This window comes from Oncorhynchus keta, chromosome 12, assembly GCF_023373465.1.
Source record: "Oncorhynchus keta strain PuntledgeMale-10-30-2019 chromosome 12, Oket_V2, whole genome shotgun sequence".
NCBI lineage: Eukaryota > Metazoa > Chordata > Actinopteri > Salmoniformes > Salmonidae > Oncorhynchus > Oncorhynchus keta.
The window spans coordinates 41,291,528-41,301,489 of record NC_068432.1 but is presented as its reverse complement, the minus strand read 5'-3'; the positions used below and the strand labels follow the sequence as shown (position 1 = coordinate 41,301,489).

At 42.6% G+C, this 9,962-nt stretch overlaps 1 long non-coding RNA gene across 1 annotated transcript; it reads right to left on the bottom strand.

The window, feature by feature from the left end:
* Positions 1-2,046: 2,046 nt before the first annotated feature.
* LOC127906536 (uncharacterized) lies at positions 2,047-4,315 on the bottom strand. Its single transcript, XR_008061794.1, has 3 exons — positions 3,659-4,315; positions 2,562-2,787; positions 2,047-2,394 (listed from the first exon to the last, which is right to left on the bottom strand). It is a non-coding gene; the product is annotated as an uncharacterized LOC127906536 (long non-coding RNA).
* Between the last annotated feature and the right edge of the window lie 5,647 nt (positions 4,316-9,962).

The window sequence follows — 9,962 nt, the reverse complement described above, 5'->3', positions numbered from 1 at the left end:
ATATTCTAATTCATTTTGATAGGTTTGCTATTGTCAGGTTTGCTATTGTCAGCTGTCGCATTGTTTCAAGTAATGTCAATAGTATTTCCCTAACTGCTTACAAATTATGTTTGCAATCTATATTGAACAAAATTTTAAACCAAACATGTCAAGTGTTGGTCCCATGTTTCATGAGATGAAATAAAATATCCCAGAAATGTTCCATACGCACGAAAAGCGTATTTCTCATTTGCCAAGATAATCCATCCACCTGACAGGTGTGGCATATCAAGAAGCTGATCAAACAGCATGATCATTACACAGGTCCACCATGTGCTGGGGACAATAAAAGGCTACTTTAAAATGTGCAGTGTTGTCACACAACAAAATGCGACAAATGTCTCAAGTTTTGGGTGCAGGAATGTCCACCAGAGCTGTTGCCAGAGAGTTGAATGTTAATTTCTTTACCATAAGCCGCCTCCAGCGTCCTTTTAGAGAATTTGGCAGTACGTCCAACCGGCCTCACAACCACACGTAACCACGCCAGCCCAGGACCTCCACATCCGGCTTCTTCACCTGTGGGATCGTCTGAGACCAGCCACCCGGACAGCTGATGAAACTGTGGGTTTGCACAATCAAAGAATTTCTGCACAAACGGTCAGAAACCGTCTTAGGGAAACTCATCTGCGTGCTTCTCGTCCTGACCAGGGTCTTGACATGACTGCAGTTTGGCGTCATAACCTACTTCAGTGGGCAAATGCTCACCTTTGATGGCCACTGGCACACTGGAGAAGTGTGCTCTTCACAGATGAATCCCGGTTTCAACTGTAAAGGACAGATGGCAGACAGCGTGTATGGCCTTGTGTGGGTGAGTGGTTTGCTGATGTCAACATTGTGAACAGAGTGCCCCATGGTGGCAGTGGGGTTATGGTATAGGCAGGTAAAAGCTATGGAAAACAAACACAATTGCATTTTATTGATGGCAATTTGAACGCACAGAGATACCGTGATGAGATCCTGAGGCGCATTGTCATGCCATCAACTCGTGTTTCAGCATGATAATGCACAACCCCATGTCGCAAGGATCTGTACACAATTCCTGTAAGCTGAAAATGTCCCAGTTCTTCCATGGCCTGTATACTCACCAGACAAGTCACCCATTGAGCATGTTTGGGATGCTCTGTATCAATGTGGGTCTCGACCCCCGCCCTGTGCAACTGGGTACTGGACTTCCTGACGGGCCGCCCCCAGGTGGTGAGGGTAGGTAACAACATCTCCACCTCACTGATCCTCAACACTGGGGCCCCACAAGGGTGTGTTCTGAGCCCTCTCCTGTACTCCATGTTCACCCACGACTGCATGGCCATGCACGCCTCCAACTCAATCATCAAGTTTGCAGACGACACTACAGTGGTAGGCTTGATTACCAACAACGACGAGACGGCCTACAGGGAGGAGGACTTCCTCGGCGGACACATCACGGACAAACTGAATTGGTCCACCCACACAGACAGCGTGGTGAAGAAGGTGCAGCAGCGCCTTATGACATATATACAAATAAACAGTTGATTTGTATATGGTGTCTGTTTTGCCAACATTCCACTCCTTGAACTCTGTGTCATTGCAAAACAAAATTGAAACATGACACAGAGTACAAGTAGTGGAACGTTAGCTAAGCAGACTGGTACCCAGCTAGGTGTATGATTGTTTTGGTGGGAAACGTATCTCTGCGTGCCCCTTGGCTGTTGCTCATACTTTAGCATTGGCTCAGTTGTTCTTTTCTGGTGTTACTAGCAGAGATGGAAAAGGAAGTGACACATACAAATGTTTTCTGTGTCAATGGAGGTCAAATGAGCTAAGTAGACCAGCCCCAGCTGCTATCGCATTGGTGTCTATGGGAGAGCCACCACCTTGAGTAGACCAAAACTGACCACTGACAGCTTATGTAGCAGGAGAATGCTGCTATACTGTATTTTGACCAGAGTGTATACCAGAGGCTGAGGAGAGGTAGCCACCAACACAAACACACTCAGCAGCCCCCCCACACACATTGGTGATGACGAAGGGACAAAACATGACCATGATCAGGAAGAAGACCATGACCAGAAGCTGGGAGGCCTTCTGCCCTGCCAACCCCTCCTGTGTCACGGCTTAGTGAACGCCTGAAGAAGAGCAGGAGTGTGAGAACCCGAAGGAAGAAGCCCAGGGTCAGGGTGGCACTTCACTTGGGCCGGAACAACAGCTGGTCCAGGCAGATGGTAGCATCAGTCTGCAGGGCACTGATGGTGAGTAAGTAGCTTACCACCATTATGGTGAGGGGGACGAAGAAGGCCAAGAAGGAGCCCACCAGGACAAAACTGTCATCTGTCAGCAGGCATCTGCCATCTTTGAACACCTTGGTGTGGTCACACAGGTCTAGGACGAGGATGGGCATGAGAGACAGAGAAGAGAGAGATTAGTTTAGTGTGAGGTTTAAGAGTATGTATTTGTGTGTATATGTGAGCATCAGGTCTAAATTAATAATCTTGGTCATAAACAGATGTTTAAAGATGGAACAATTAGTCAGTGCATTGGAAACGTACATACGCCATCTCTTCCGGTGACTATGGTGCAAGAACCTATTGAGCCCAGAGTCTTCACTTTCACCCTAGATTGCTGAAGGAGGACACAAATCCAGCGATGGCTTCCTACTTGTCAGGTCTCTCGTACTGGGCACACAGGGGTTCTGGGATGGCGAACTCACACACCTCCTCCACATACAGATAGGGGGTGACCGCATTGAAGATGAAATCCAGCAGTCTATCTGGACTGTAATGTTTGTGAAAAGGAATATTGTAGATTAAGTGGTAGTGAATTGTATTTGCTTTACTGTTCTGAGTTATGATGCTAAAGTATTCTATAGTGTCTTTTCTGGAGATGTGTAGTCTACAGGAAATATGCATATAAAAAAATCTCTGTTTATTGGTTGGAATGTTTGTGTATCTGAATGATGATCAAACACTATAAAATATGACAATTACATTACTTCCGTGCATCATGCAGCTTCCACCATATTGCCTAACATTTATAAACAATTTTCCTTCCAAATCATAAAAATAGCACAACACATCTCTAGTAGCATATAGCTATCATTACCATTTCTATGACTCAAAGGACAAGACATTTTACAGTCTTATTTAGATTGTTTATGCACCGAAAGAGATGTAAATATAGCATTAGTTTATTGACAAATGTATTAACTAGCTAGCTAATAATCTCTACTATTCTATGTTGTGATACATTGTGATTCACGCTTGTTGTTGGGACTGTCAGTGGCCAGTCAAGTGCTGGGAATGCATCGGTGAGAAGCATAACATACCCAATATTTTTTTGCAGCAGGTTCCCTCATAGTCCGCCCCATCCCGCATGCGGTCGCGTTACTACAGCCTCAAGCTCATTACCATAACGCAACGTTAGCGATTTCTAAAAATCGCAAATGAAATGAAATAAATATGCCTGCTCTCAAGCTTATCCTTTTCTTAACAATCCTGTCGTCTCAGATTTTCAAAATATGCTTTAGAACCAGAGAAAATCAATAATTTGTGTAAGAGTGGTGATAGCTAGCTTAGCATTTAGCGTTAGCATTTAGCACGCAACATATTCACAAAAACCAGCAAAGGCATCAAATAAAATAATTTACCTTTGAAGAACTTCAGATGTTTCAATGAGGAGACTCTCAGTTACATAGCAGATGTCCAGTTTTTCCTGAAAGATTCTTGTGTAGGACACAACGTTCCGTTTTGTTACTATGCATTTGGCTACCGAAACTAACCGAAAATTCAGTCACCTACAGGTCAAACTTTTTTCAGAATTAACTCCATAATATCGACTGAAACATGGAAAACGTTGTTTGAATCAATCCTCAAGGTGTTTTGTCATATATCTCTTCATTGAAATGCCGTCCCTGGAAGCCTGCATTCTTCTCTGATTCGGATGGAAAAATACTGGTAGCTGACTTTTGCGCACCAATTTCCACGCAGACACCGTGCGGGACACTTGGCAATTGTAGTCTCTTATGGTCAATCTTCCAATGATATGCCTACAAATACGTCACAATGCTGCAGACACCTTGGGGAAACGATAGAAAGTGTCCGTTCATTCCTGTCGCATTCACAGCCATATAAGGCGATCATGGAAAACGTAGCTTCAGAAATCCTGTTCATTTCCTGGGCGCTCAAACATCTTGGTTTTGCCTGAAGCTTTTGTTCAACGGCACTCACAGTGAAAATCTTTGCAATTCTGGAAACGTCAGAGTGTCTTCTTTCCAAAACTATCAATTCCAAGCATAGTCGAGCATCTTTTCGTGAAAAAATATTGCGCTTAAAACGGGCACGTATTTTTATCCAAAAATGAAATAATGCCCCTAGTGGACTAACAGGCTAAGCACTCTCCTGCCAAATGTGCTCTGCAAATGGCACTCCTTGTGATCAACTTGGGTGCATCCTGGGTTTGGGAAACGTATGTAACCCACAAGACATATTTTGGGGGGGAAGATAAACTATAAATTGCTTTTACAGACTAAGACACAGTAAAGATGAGCAATTCTCTTGCTTACCGATATGTAGTCTTGCATCAGGTCAGATACCCATGGTTCACTACAGATGAGCCACAAAAGAATCAGCAGGCGGGTGGAATGAAAACATTCTTTCAACCCGTGGGTCGGCTTGTGGTTCAGAACAATTACATTGCTGGTCAGAAACATTTTTAATAAAGATACACTTTTTAAAAAGCCCAGGGGCTTGTTGTGTTGCATTGTGTTGTGTATTCCATTCTGTGAGCGGTGAGGCAGACATAAGGCTACCAGCCACGCACGCATCGAGTCCATTATTTGTGTAATGTCGTGTGTGTAGGTGGCAGGGAAGTCAGGCGCAGTAGAATCGAACTTGGGATAAATGGAGTCGTTTAATATACTTGACAAAAATCCATAGTAAAAAATACAAGATAAAATAAAAGTGGGTACATGAACCCGTCGCGCACAAATACATAATACACGAATATACAAATAATCTCTGACAAGGACATGAGGGTAAACAGAGGGTTAAATACACAACGTAATGTAATGAATGGGATTGGAACCAGGTGTGACGGAAGACAAGACAACCAATGGAAAATGACAAATGGATCAATGATGGCTAGAAGGCGGGTGACGTCGACCGCCGAGCAACCCCCGAACAAGGAGAGGTATGCCTTTTATGTAATTAATTTCATTATTCTTTTGGCCAAATTTCATATACACAAATGTAAATTTACAAACAGAAAACCACATTTTCGTATCCTACAAAAATAAATTGAACTGTATTTTAAGACGGTTAAATGCTCTACTAACAAAAAAGCTGTTAGAATTGTAAGTATATGCATGTCCCTTAAGGTCCTTGTGTAATTGTAATGTGATATTGTACCCCCGAGCTCGATTGTCCATTGTTTGCAATCTATGTATGCTTGTGTTCCCTCATGTGCTTTATGTATTGATTTGTTGTTAATAAAAAAAATTTTTAAAAATTAAAAAAAGGAGAGGTATGCCTTATTGGAATTGATTTATTGATAATATCTGTTGGAAAAAAGTTTGGATGTTGCCACACACATACCTACTTGTTAACAAAATTAAGGAAGTTTCCTTTAAAATTATTCATAAATATTATCCTGCCAACCACTATATGAAGAAGTTTATGGAAAACATAAACTCAAATTGCTCCTTTTGTAATGACCACCCAGAAACAGTTGTGCATCTTTTTTGGCATTGTATGCATGTAAGAAAACTGTGGCAAGACATCAGTAGGTTTATAATTGAACACATTTATGAAGATTTTACACTATTGTGGAGAGATGTACTGTTTGGATTCTTTACATACAATAGAAATAAGCGCAATCATTTTTACGTAATTCATTTCATTATTCTTTTGGCCAGATTTCATATACACAAATGTAAATTTACAAACAGGAAACCACATTTTCATATCCTACAAAAAGAAATTGAACTGTATTTTAAGACGGTTAAATGCTCTACTAACAAAAAAGCTTTTAGAATTGTAAGTATATGCATGTCCCTTAAGGTCCTTGTGTAATTGTAATGTGATATTGTACCCCCTAGCTCGATTGTCTATTGTTTGTAATCTATGTATGTTTGTGTTCCCTCATGTGCTTTATGTATTGATTTGATATTAATTTAAAAAATGTAAAAAATTAAAAGGAGAGGTATCGACCTCGGCAGAAGTCGTGACAATTTGTGTGGTGCTAAAACGTTCTATTTGTCTATGCGCAGAGTTTATGTTCCCTCTCCCCAAAATAAGAATATGACACATTGCCAAGTTTATTTTCCCTGCCATGTGAGAATATGACACACTTTCACTGGATAGCCAAGCTCAAAAGAAAATAGCTAAAGTAGGCCTAACCGGAGAAACTATACGGATGTATCCCAACCAAAAACCATAGATTTCAGGCAATATCTGTGCTGACACACATCAACACCATCATCCCAGAGACCCTGGACCCAATTTGATACCACCGCAATAGATCCACAGACGATGCAATCTCAATTGCACTTCAGACTGTCTTCTCCCACCTGGACAACAGGGAAAATAACTACATGAGAATGCTATTCATAGACTATAGCTCAGCATTCATCACCATAGTGCACCCCAAGCTCATCACTAAGCTAAGGTCCCTGGGACTGAACACTTCCCTCTGCAACTGGATCCTGGGCTTCCTGACTGGCTAGCCCCAGGTGGTGAGGGTAGGCAAGGACACCTATGCCACGCTGACCCTCAGCACGGGGGCCCCACAGGGGTGTGTGCTTAGTCCCCTCTTGTGCTCCCTGTTGACCCACGACTGAGCAGACACGCACGACTCCAACACATCATAAAGTTTGCTTATGACACGACGGTGGTAGGCCTGATCACCAACGGCGATAAGACAGCCTTCAGGGAGGAGGTCAGAGACTTGGGATTGTTGTGGGACAACAACCTCTCCCTCAATATCGGTAAGACGAATGAACTGATTTTGGATAAAGAAGGGAGAGCATGCCACATCTACATTGACAGGGCTGTAGTGGAGCTATACTGTACACTACACTGACACTCACACAAAAAACCCACACACGTAAGGCACATGCATACCGACACACACACACACACACACACACACACACACACACACACACACACACACACACACACACACACACACACACACACACACACACACACACACACACACACACACACACACACACACACACACACACACACACACACACACACACACACGCTGCTGCTACTCTGTTCTTTATTTTAACTCTTATTATCTGTCTAGTTGCCTAGCCACTTTACCCTGCCTTTATGTACATATCTACCTCAAATACCTCGTATCCCTGCACATTCATCTAGTGCTGATACTCCCTGTATATACTTTTAATGCTTGTGTATTTTATTCCTTGTGTTATTATTTGTGTTTTGTATTATGTTTTAACTATCCATCGTTGGGAAGAGCTCATGAGCAAGCATTTTACGGTAGTCTACAGCTATTGTATTTGGCAAAGAAATGTATAAATGTTATGATAAGGGTATAGGTTACAGTATCATCGTGGAAACGTGCTGTGCGAGTGAAATCCCCAGTTTGTAACAACAACCATGCTGTAAATGGTTACACAGCCTGCACAAAGTGCAAGCAAACAAAGTGCAAGCAGGTAGGCCTATTTATTTTAGATCATTCTTATCAGTAAATTATTTCCTTAATTCAGGAATTTGTTCATTAGACCATATGCAGGCCATGTAAACTGGTGTGGCTTGTAAAAGTTTGAGTAGCATTCTAAATAAATGTGGCCTGTTTTTGCAGCCAATATTATATTCTGGGAATGGTTTATTTAAGTTTTAATTAGGCCTAAACTATTTGATTATCTAAATAATATTGAATGTAAAGGTATTGTTTTGTTATGTAAACTATACAGGCTTTCATTAGGTAAGAAGGCTAATTAGAAGGCTCTGTTTCTCAAAGCGATTTGAGTGACAGATCGCCGTCCCCTCTGACTTCAAAATGGCCCGAGTTGCTCCCCTCTTCAAGAAACCAACACTCGACTCATCTGACGTCAAAAACTACAGACCTGTGTATCCCTTCTTTGTTTTTATTTCCAAAACACTTGAGCGTGCTGTCTCTGATCAACTTTCTTGTTATCTCTTCAAGACAGGTCATTCAACCGAGACTACTCTTTTCTGTGTCACAGAGGCTCTCCGCACTGCCAAAGCTGTCTCTCTCTCCTCTGCTCTCATCCTTCTAGATCTATCGCTGCCTTTGACACCGTGGACCACCAGATCCTCTTCTCCACCCTCTCAGGGCTGGGCGTCTAAGGCGCTGCACACTCTTGGATGCATCCTACCTGGCAGGCCGCTCCCACCTGGTGACATGGAGAGGATCTGTGTCTGCACCACGTACTCTTACTACCGGTGTCCCCCAGGGCTCGGGTCTAGGCCCTATCCTCTTCTCTCTAAACACCAAGTCACTCGGCTCTGTCATATCCTCACGTCTCTCCTATCATTGCCATGCGGATGACACTCAACTACTTTTCTCCTTCCCCCCTTCTGACACCCAGGTGGTGACATGCATCTCTGTGTGCCTGGCAGATATCTCAGCTTGGGTGTCAGCCCACCACCTCAAGCTCAACCTCGACAAGACGGAACTACTCTTCCTCCCGGGAAAGGCCTGCCAACTCAAAGCCCTCTCCATCATGGTTGACAACCCCACAGTGTCACCCTCCCAAAGTGCAAATAACCTTGGTGTGACCCAGGACAACACCCTGTCGTTCTCTGCAAACAAAGCAGTGACCCGCTACTGCAGGTTGCTCTACAACATCTGTAGAGTACAACCCTACCTCACACAGGAAGGTCCTGATCCATTAAAAAAAACATTTAAAAGGACGACGTGGGTTACGTGCCCCTGTGCCCCCTATGGCCATGAAGCCTCTCTTACTCACTACATGAGCTTGTGTGACTTTGCTAACACAATCAACAGTATGTTAATTAAGAGACCTTCCTTGTCCATCAGTGTTCAGTTTATTTGAAGCATTACTTAATGAGGTCAAGATCAACAAGACCTCATTCTCTGTCACGTAAGAAGTCAGTTTGTGCTTACGGTTTGTTTGTTTACAACACTGTTATAGACACATGATACCCATGAGGTACAGTCTATTTTTAAATGGAGCCTTATGTGTGAAGCTGAGACCAACAGCCACTGAGAGTGATAAGACATTGAGGAAGACTAGAGCTCTGAAATGTCTGAGTTTGTATGTGAAAAGCAGCGAAAACATGAGTTGGAGAGAAAGGGTTTCCTCTGTACTATTCTTTATCTGCAGCTAGTGTTTGTTGAGTAAAGCTGCTGTACGGTCATGCAGGGACAAGAGCCTTCCAATCTAGAGACTGTTATGCCTCATGGTCGTGGGAGGATTTGTAGGACATTCTGTTCTACGACACATTCTCTCTCTCTTGTTTAACTAATCTTGTGGGGGGACACAATTCATTCCCATTCCTAATCCTAATTTCCCTAACCCCTAACTCTAAATCGAACCCTAAACCTAACCTTTAACCCCTAATTCTTACCTTAACCACAAACCCCCTAGAAATAGCCTTTTTCCATGTGGGGACTAACAAAATGTCCCCAGTTGGACAAATGTGTGTTTGTTTACTAGTCTTATAGTTAAAGTATAGTTAAACACGTCCATACACACAGACACACACACATTTATAATGTTGAGAAAGTCACAAATGTGTAGCAAGGATAATTGAACACTTTAAAAACATTTTTGGCTCCAGTACATTATGGATCTAGGAAAGGCATTACAGCTAAGAGCCAGAGCAACAGCCTTTGATTAATAACCTGTTTTCTATGCAGGACACTGATACTTATGCAGCCTCTGTTCTTAAATGTATTCAGTTCAAATACAGTAGAGCATAATCTCT